The 9,298-nt window shown below is 46.1% G+C and overlaps 1 protein-coding gene across 1 annotated transcript in view; it reads left to right on the forward strand.

Annotated features, from left to right (window-relative positions):
* Nucleotides 1–1,545: 1,545 nt before the first annotated feature.
* Nucleotides 1,546–9,298, forward strand: part of LOC119388315 (retinol dehydrogenase 11) — a 164,636-nt gene continuing 156,883 nt past the window's right edge. Inside the window, exon 1 of the mRNA XM_037656018.2 lies at nt 1,546–1,728. The gene's annotated coding sequence lies outside the window, so the exon portion shown is untranslated. The remainder of the gene's footprint in view (nt 1,729–9,298) is intronic.

Genomic DNA, 9,298 nt, shown 5'->3' on the forward strand with positions numbered 1-9,298 from the left:
ATGGAACGAGGTTCGAACCTGGGTCCTCTGCGTGAGAGCCCAGTATTCAACCTCTGAGCCATGCCGGTGCTTGGAACTGTTTTGCAAAAAGGTCCTATACAGGCTTCATGTCAGGAAGGAACCACATTAGCATATGCAATATAGTGTGGTAGAAGAGTAAAATAAGCACCAAGCGTCGCACAACACGAATTCTGTAACCAGGCGTCACACAATGCGAATTGCGCAACGAGTAGGTTGTTCAATGCTTCCGACCCATTACAAAGGGATCTGCCATAATTCTTCATCATCATCAGGCACAGCATCAACAAAGTGCGCATAATGCCTTACATGCGTTAAGCAGGTACCACGGCTCTCCGTAGAATGACGAAAAATGGCACAGTGACTGCTGTCGTATTTCTCAAAGATTACAATGATTTATAGCGTAGTGGGTTCCTCGCAAGTGCACTTGTATTGGTTGCCAAGGAATCCTATTAGCGCATGATCCATTTACTCGGGGTCTCAGTAAAATTACAACGATTTATAGCGTAGTGGGTTCCTCGCAAGTGCACTTGTATTGGTTGCAAGGAAGCCCATAAGCGCATGATCCATTTCCTCGGGGTCTCAGTAAAGTTCTTCGCCCCCGCTCCCCCGTCTCTCTCCCACGTCAACGTATGTTATACAGCATGACGGGAGAGGGAAATAGCGACCGGGCGTCACCCAATGCAAATTACATAACTGGTGGGCCGTTTAAAACTTCCAGCCCATTACAAAGGGCTGAGCCATAATTCTTCATCGTCATCAGTCGCCGCGTCAACAAAGTGCACATAATGCCTTACAGACCTGTAGCTGGTGCCTCACTTCTCCGCAGAATGACGAATAATGGCTTAGTAGGTGATTCCCGACTTCACAAAAATATGGCGTAGTGGGTACGTTTCTAGTGTACTTGTATTGTAGCCCCAAGAGAGCTTACAACGGGCTCTAGAAACGCCGCTCTTCGAGCTTTCGGTGTGACTGTGCTGCGGTTTCAGCGCAGGCCTGGCGTTTTTTTCCTGAGAGGCTAGGAAAGAAGGGGCAGTACGCTCTGTGGACACTCCGGCATCGGTAAGTCAGACAATTTCCGTTACTGACCTTCGGACTGACAACGCAGCATCTCTGCGCTCTGTGCTCGTTCTCATTTGGTGCACTGCTGGCGATATCGTTATCATCTCGTTTTAGTGAATTTGCATCGCACGTTATTGCGAATAGTGCGTTTATTTTTCAGCGTCTTTTTTTTTAAAAGACGTATATGAAGGAGGTTCCATTGCCCAGAAACACGACGGGAATGTCCGCAACCACATTAGGAATCGTTTGTCTCGCAGCAGGACGAGGCCCCGTTTTGGGGTCCCCTGTTGAGAGCAAAGCAGGCGTTACGTCATGCGGCTTTTAATGCGTTCACTTTCTTCGTTCCCGCAAGCGACCTTCCCCTGGGGCCACGTCCGCATTTTGGGGCGACAGCGAGGAGAAGGCGCGAGGGGCTTTTCCTCCTTCCCTCTACTGGACCCCGGAAAAAGGCGAACCTGCCCTTCAGGAAGAGCGACAGACGCCGCTGCTCTCGGCCGCTCCTCCAGCAGCTCCCATGTGCGCCGAGCCACGCATACGCGTCTTCTGTGACTGCACGACGCGCCATGCTCTGCGCCTTGTGCTGAGACCAGTGCTGCTGGGGTGCCTTCTAGGCGGGAAGAAGCGAACGCGGTGACATCAGCCGAGACTGTGAGTACCTGCGTTATGTTTTCACAACGAATATGGGTTCTGGCAGATGCCGTCCGCGGACGAAACACGCGTTCAACAATAAGTTTCGGCAAATGGATCGACTCGACTAATGCAGCGTTTCTGTGTCATTGACAGTGAACATGCCAAAGAGTAAACATAAAGGTGTATGATTTCGGCGATATGACAGGAAGACGTCAACAGTCGTGCCTCAAAATAAGAAGCGACCACCTTTGTACTTTCGAAACAACGGGTTTAGTCACAGGATTTCACTTTCAGACGATGCATGATGCGCGAGACAAAAAGCCAGGATCTTCGAGTGTATTGGCTCAATAGAGTGAGTGATGGTGGTATGTATGTTCACTATAGCAGAGCCTCACTTCACAACAGTGTGTGACCTTTCATTTACTCCCGAATGCCTGGAAGTATATTAACGGAAGCCCTGTATTAGGCAGTCGCGGCATGTTCGTCATAATAGTATAATATTCTCTCTGAACATTTAAGGTACGAATGTTACTTAATAAATTAGTGCAGACATGCGTAGCCACATGTCTGAAGAAATTCTGGCGTAAAGCAGGGCATCAAAGTATGATAACAACGACATGGCTAAGATGTTCTCCCAAGCGTACATAAGCACTAGACATATATATATATATATATATATATATATATATATATATATATATATATATATATATATATATAGATAGATATAGATATATACACTGTGCATATCCTTACGGCCACCAGTCTCCAATTTAACCCGTCTTAAGCACCGCGAACTACAATTTCGCCACTCCATGTAATGCACTGATCTCCTCTGGATGACCCCTGCCTATCGGTTGTCTTCGTTGAAAGCAAAGGCCGCAAAAAGGAGCGACACCGGCGCTTGTCTATTTCTTTCGTTTAATGTCGGGTAGAATATGTGCTTCAATATTTGTTCGATGACCCATTGTAACGTTGTCAGATGTCATGCCTTTCATTTTCCTTTCAATTTCATCCTGCATTGTCCTTAGATTTTCTTCCACTTTATTTGTGATCCTACAGGTTTCTGCTCCTCATGTTCGTACTCGCACTATGCAACGATTCTATACTCTTCGCTTAGGGACAGCTGGAAATTTCTCTTTGGGAATGCCTGCCATATGCCCGTCCTTTTTCTTTGGCGAAGCGTTTTTTGATAACTAGGCTACCGTTTTAGTAATTGACCTGGGTATGCATACCCTCGTACAGACTGCCATGGTTGGTGAACGGTTTCTCTTTCGCCAGGCTGCTGCGCATAATTTTTGTCCCCAGCATGTTCATATTGAGCCTTATGTAAATACTCTATCGGTTCAATCTTTTCTTAACAGCGAAGCTGTTCTAGCTCGTAGTGAAATGTCGTCATCCAAGACTGTCATCATCGTGAACCGGCACGCGTTCTCTTCTTCTTCCTCGCTCGCAGAACACGAGCGCCGATTTGTCCGGCAAGGGGGAAGCACAAAGAGGGTGAGGAGGAGGGCGAGGAAAGAAGTAGTCAGACAGAAAGAAAGGTATTAAGAAAGAGAAAATCTTGGCGACAAAAATTTCCCCCGCGTACCAATGGTCCGAAGGCGAGATCATTAACCACTCGGCTGTCCAGACACTAGACGCAACATAGCACAGCCTTGCACAGTATCGTGCAGCAAGGGGGTAGAAATTACGAGGAGCAGAGATGTGAAGAGAGAGAATCAGAAAGAAATACAAAGAGACAAAAAAAGACAGGGAGAACGAAAGAGATCCAAAGAAGGCCGCCCAGCTCTACAGAGAAATAGGTTGCCCAGCGAGCGGTGCCAGGCTTTGCGCGGAAATTTCCCTAGCTTTTTTCTCTTCTTTTTGCACTTCGTCACCGTCATCACAGTGTGTTCTCTGGAAATCCTGAGTTGCCGAGATATCGTCCCTTAACATTTATCCTCATTTCTTCCCAATCCAGCGTATGACTACACCGTAAGAAAAAAAAAGGAGTATGTGCGACTCTATTATGAGAGTTCTGACTTGCCACGCATACGACTCTCTTTGAAGAGATACGTGAACCCTCTTCGTGGCTGAGAGTCGGCGCGTTCTAGAAGAGTACCTTGACTCTCTTAGGAGAGTGAAAGGACTCTTATCTGAACATTACCACTCCTGAGGGAGTCAGAATACTCTTGCCGGTAACACTCTTAAATGGGTGAAATGACGCACACCGAAGCGTCAAGATACTCTGGAACTATTCTAAGTTACTCAATTTACTTAGAATAACTGCCAGTTGGGCGTGTTGGTATAGATTCATGATGGTGAAGCGCTAAAAGAAACGGGGACTTACGAAGAACGAATTTACTCACGAATTTACTCATGCTCTAGTGTCGCGCTACTACTGCTGGAAATAGTGAAGTATTCATTTTAACCAAGTCCAATAATACATGCCGTTGCACCCAGTGACAGTAAAAAAGAATAGTTCAATTTTAGCATTATTTTAATAACACTAATCAAAATAACACCGCTGTTCTAGCACAGTAATATACGAAGCGCGAAAAGGTGGTCTGCTATTTCCAATTAAGCAGTTGAGGTAGACGTCGTTTACATACTTGTGATAAGATAACTAAAATGTGTGACTGATGCGCATAGTATCATATGCCGCAAAATACACCACACAAATAGGCAGCATGTTTGCATATTTATTCCTGATGGTTATGGATAAATAAAAAAAGTAGTGATGGCTGGAGACATTAGACATGTGACTTGCTTTGCTGTTCCTGTTCACCGTAAGCAGCCATGAAAACTGGTATCTGAAACAGGGGCGTAGCCAGGGAGGGGGGGGGGGGGTTGGGGGGCTTCAACCCCCCCCCCCCCCGAAACTTTTCAGTTTTGCTTGCGTATATATACACGCACACATACAAACGCACGCACGAACATACATAAACTATGGTTGAACCCCCCCGAAAAAATTTCTGGCTACGCCCCTGATCTGAAAAACAAGAAGTGACATTGTGATGAGAAAACAAAATAGTAAAAAGAGTTTACAAAACCCTGCACAATAAAGTATCTACACAGAAGCAACAAAAGCTCACAACAAAACAAGTGAAAACAGACATGGCAAGGAACAATGTATTTTCCATTATCCTGTCAAATATCACTTGCAAACAGTAGCTTTTCACAACATGTCACTTGGCAAGAGACTTGCAGCACACGATGACGTGAGGCTCTCTTAAACAACAAACGAAATTCGTTTAGGCTCCTTTGCGTGGGTGCCACTCACCTCTTTTCCTCCGTCGTCTTGTGCAACCAAGGGGAGCGTAGGTCCGACCGAGTGCCTCGTTGACAGGGCGAACGGCGCTGATGACTAGAGACCGGATCTTTAAGCAATAAATAAGTGCGTTTTAAGCGCTTTTTAATGCTTAAAAATAGGCAGGCCAAAGAACGTTTTAGGCCTCCAACGTCGTAAATACCATGAATGTTTACATAAATGCAAATAATTTCAAGCGAAGCCATGCGCGACCGATATCTGCACAAGGAAACAAAAAAATGTCATTGGGATGAAACAGAGGCGCCAACAAATTAACATGGTTGTACAATTGTCGCACAAGACTACTGGACTGATGACGATCAGTTGACTTCCAGTAAGCTCACATTCATGCTCAATGACCACTGCCGTTTACTCGAGCGTCGCATATAGTGAAACTGACACGAAAAAGAATAGTTGAAAGCTGGGAATACTGATTGAAAAAGCGCGACTTTATGTCTGACTGGCGCAATTAAATTGAGACAGAACAAAAACAGACATATGTCAAATGCAAAAGAGACGACGATTTGTGAAGATGCGTTCTTACCTGAGGACAGTTAGGTGCAACTCTGGTAATTTTCTCATATACAGTGACATTATCCGAATTGTACAGGCAAGGCGTCCCAACACTGCCTCATACGCTTCTGCCGATTTGAAATACACATGTTTGAAGGAACCTCTTTGTAGAGCACGCGAAAGTAGTCTGACAATCAGCGTGAAAATTGTGGAAACAAAAGCAAAGTACCACCACCTCCAGATTCAATATTCTACGTCCTGTCACTGAGAATGAGCTCGCACGCTGAGAAAGAACGCTCGACTTTGACATATGTTATTGGAGTGTAGGTTTACTCGGGGGCAATCGATGACTTAACCGAGAATGGGATCCTGGTGTGTTCACGAGCAGGGACTCCTGACAGCCAGGAACTTCTCCAATACCGACTGTAATTTCGGCTACCGGTCCTCCAGGAACGGCGGTGATTCTTTGCTGTACATGGAGAATTAGCGCAATGTTCTCAATCACAGTTTCTCCCGAAGTCTCCTGATAGTGTTTGCGAGGAACGTCATGTTGGCGCACAAGTAGGCGAGATCTCCTTGCAGGCTATCTAAAGGGAGGACAGGTTGAGTCTTCCTGACTGTAGCACTCTTGTTACCTGAAAAGCCGTTGGTCTCGACTTTGATGTCCGAAAAATTGGGGGACCCTTAAGCTTCGCCTTTAAGAGTTGAACGCGATAGCGAAATCCGGCCCCTAGTGCGCACTTCAACCACTAAGTGCATACTTATTATTGTGTATTGTTACACACACACGCACACAGACACACGCGTGCGAAAGGTACAGGTTTTTGATCTAAAGCAAGAATCGCATGGCCTCCAAGATATACGCCGCGCGCTCGCCATCTCGGAGGCCATGAAGAGTCTCACAATGCCTCACAGATGGCAGCACAATATCTAGAGTTTGCTGTTTGCTTCATCAACGCCTCCGCAAGCCGGCGTTGGCTTGATATGTTTTCCGCTAGATGGACATGGTTGTCCATTTTTGTTTGAAAGTTCGTGTTTGTTTTCAGCGGCGATGGCTGCACTGTCCCGGCCTTTTTCGACGTAGTTTGATGGCCTCCCAAATGCGCCTACAAATCGCCGAATGGGCTCGTTTTCGTCGTGACACCTGCCGAACAAAATGCGTTAGGAGATTCCTTCCACTACATGGCATTTATGTAGTGTTTTTCTCCGAAGCAGCTGCAAGTAACATCGTGGCTTTGTGGTAGGACACCTGCTTGCTACGCGAACGGCCCGGGTTCAATCCTCAATGGGACGGAAGATTTTATTCTTTATGTTCTTTGCTTCTTTCTCGATTTTTCGGTCACGGACGATTTATCGCTCACAACCAACGGTTCCGACTCCGACGGCGGAATTTCTGCGACACGATCTCTCTAACGCTATCGCGTCAAAAGTAGCAGTTGTCAACAGCTTCTAGCCACGTTCGCCAGCGTGTGAGGATTGGCTTTCGCGGAATGGGTACGTACGGCAACTTCTCCTTGACGAGAACACACAAAAGGGTGCCTTAGGAATACGGCCTTGGCTTTTGTTTTCCGGGGTTGGTTGAACAAGAGGACCAGGTTGAACCATATACAGTTACGAACAGTCAGTATTTCCCAGTAACAGGAATGACGGCCTCAAACTGCACTCGAAAGCGAAACTTCAGGCTAAACAGTGTTTATGTAGGCTCCTGTTTTGATAGGGGCATTTATAGGCATTTGCGTGCATTTAGGCACAAACTCTCACAATAGGCATTCATAGGCACTATAAAAACACTATAAAAGGCTTTCTTAAGCTCTAATTCATGCTAATATATGAAAGTGCCGCGATAGGAGCGCAAGGGACAAAATAGGCATGCGCCTAAAATCCGGTCTGTACTCATGACTTTCCCATCCCGAGCGGCGAGGCGACATACCATGGCGGCACCTTCGTTTCTCCGAGGAAAACATGGAAAATATAAAACTACGCCTACATACAGGACAGAAGATGAAAGAAGTGGACGGTAGCAGCGCTGATTGACAATTGATTTATTTGGATGACACCTCTTTCCCGCAACAGCAAAGCGCATGCGCACCATCAAACATAACCGTACATCGTGTGTGAGAAGTTAACAAACAAGAAATACAACTTTTTTCTCGTATAGGTGTAACGACCGAAGCTTCACTGATACAGTTATCAGGCCCGTATCGTATACTATGCAAGGCTTTGATTATTTCCCGTGCCGTTCTGTCTTTTGCACGGCCGATTATGTTTGCCTGTCTGAACAGCGGCACGTATTCTCATTTTCCTGTCGTTTTACAAAAGTGGCAGTGCCTAGCCAGGTGCATCCCATTGTGTTGTGTGAGGGTATAGCTATGCTCCTGCAGACCCCTATCAATGCAGCGTCCCGTCTGCCCGACATATACTGAACCGCAGCTAAGTGGAATCTCGTCGACGACTTCCGTTCTGCAGGGCACATACATATTTCTGTGAGCTATTCCACAGCATTTTTTCTTTCCAGTTTTTGTTGTTGCTCGTTAGTGAGCAGAGGCGGGACAATTAACAAGGCGCAAGAAAGTGACGTTCACATCAAATTTATTTCCCTCTCTTCAGGCCGTGCGAGATTTTCAGCATATATGGAAGAATCTCAGACTTGCACCTCCCTCTTTGCTCGAGCTCTTGCTTCTTTGTGTTACCCCTAAGGGTCTTCAACAACGATTCCGCGACAGTCTTGCGAAGAGTGGGAGGAAACCCGGCACTACGAAGCCTCTCCACTTGACTGTCCAAACTGAACTGAACCATATGCGGACAGGACTTGAGAAGGGATGACCTCAGGCACGAGGATGCGACTCCTCGCTTAGCAAGCTTAGAACGACATGATTCGTGAGTAAAAGAGCCTTCTTTGACCTAGGAAGGTATGCCCAACATAGGCGGTCTTCATCATTAAAAAATAATTTCAGGTCTAAAAGTTGTAAACAGGAACTCTCGGCAGTTCAGAGGTGAAATTCATACTAGACTCTGTCGATTTAAAAAACCCTAAAATTTCATAGGCAACCACTTCTAGGTTATCGTAAGGGTTAATATTGAAAAGGAATAAAAAATTACCGACGCATCTAAACAGACGCGTGATGCGGTCATCAGTAAGGATACGTGAGAGCGAAACGTCAAATTCAGCTAAAAATATCTCTGCGAGAACAGGTGCCACACTGGAACCCATACATATGCCTCGTTGTTGGATATATAGGTTTTCCTGAAAGCCAACAATCGAAGATGAAAGATACAGGTTCAGCAATTCCAGAAATCGTTCAACAGAGATCCCACACGCGCTCTGAAAAGGGACAACCCCCGAACGTTCAATACAGTTGCGGACCGCCAAGAACAATTTGTCATGAGGAACAGAATAAAACAGTTTCTCAATGTCAATTGAGAAGCCACAGTTCACCCTTGGTAGTTGGTCTCTGAAGTTTTCTACCATGTTCGAGGTTCTGATCTTGTAAGGATCTTCAGGCGCCAAGGCCTTCGGGTGTTTTAACACGAAAGTGTTTTATGCCCGGGTCCACCACGGCTCCACTGACGCATTTCCGCCACGGATATGACGTTGTACAATATAAACACTAACATATTGCAAAGAAAAAACTAAGAAAAAGTTCCGGCACCGGGAGTCGAACTTACGACCTCTCGATCGACTGCGCGCAGCGCGAAACGACTCCGCCACAGACGGCATGTTCTTTGCTAAGCTAACGGCGAGCTATTTATGTACACCATTTGCCGGTGGCGGTACTTAGAGAT

The sequence above is a fragment of the Rhipicephalus sanguineus genome, chromosome 3 (assembly GCF_013339695.2).
Source record: "Rhipicephalus sanguineus isolate Rsan-2018 chromosome 3, BIME_Rsan_1.4, whole genome shotgun sequence".
Taxonomy (NCBI): Eukaryota; Metazoa; Arthropoda; class Arachnida; order Ixodida; family Ixodidae; genus Rhipicephalus; species Rhipicephalus sanguineus.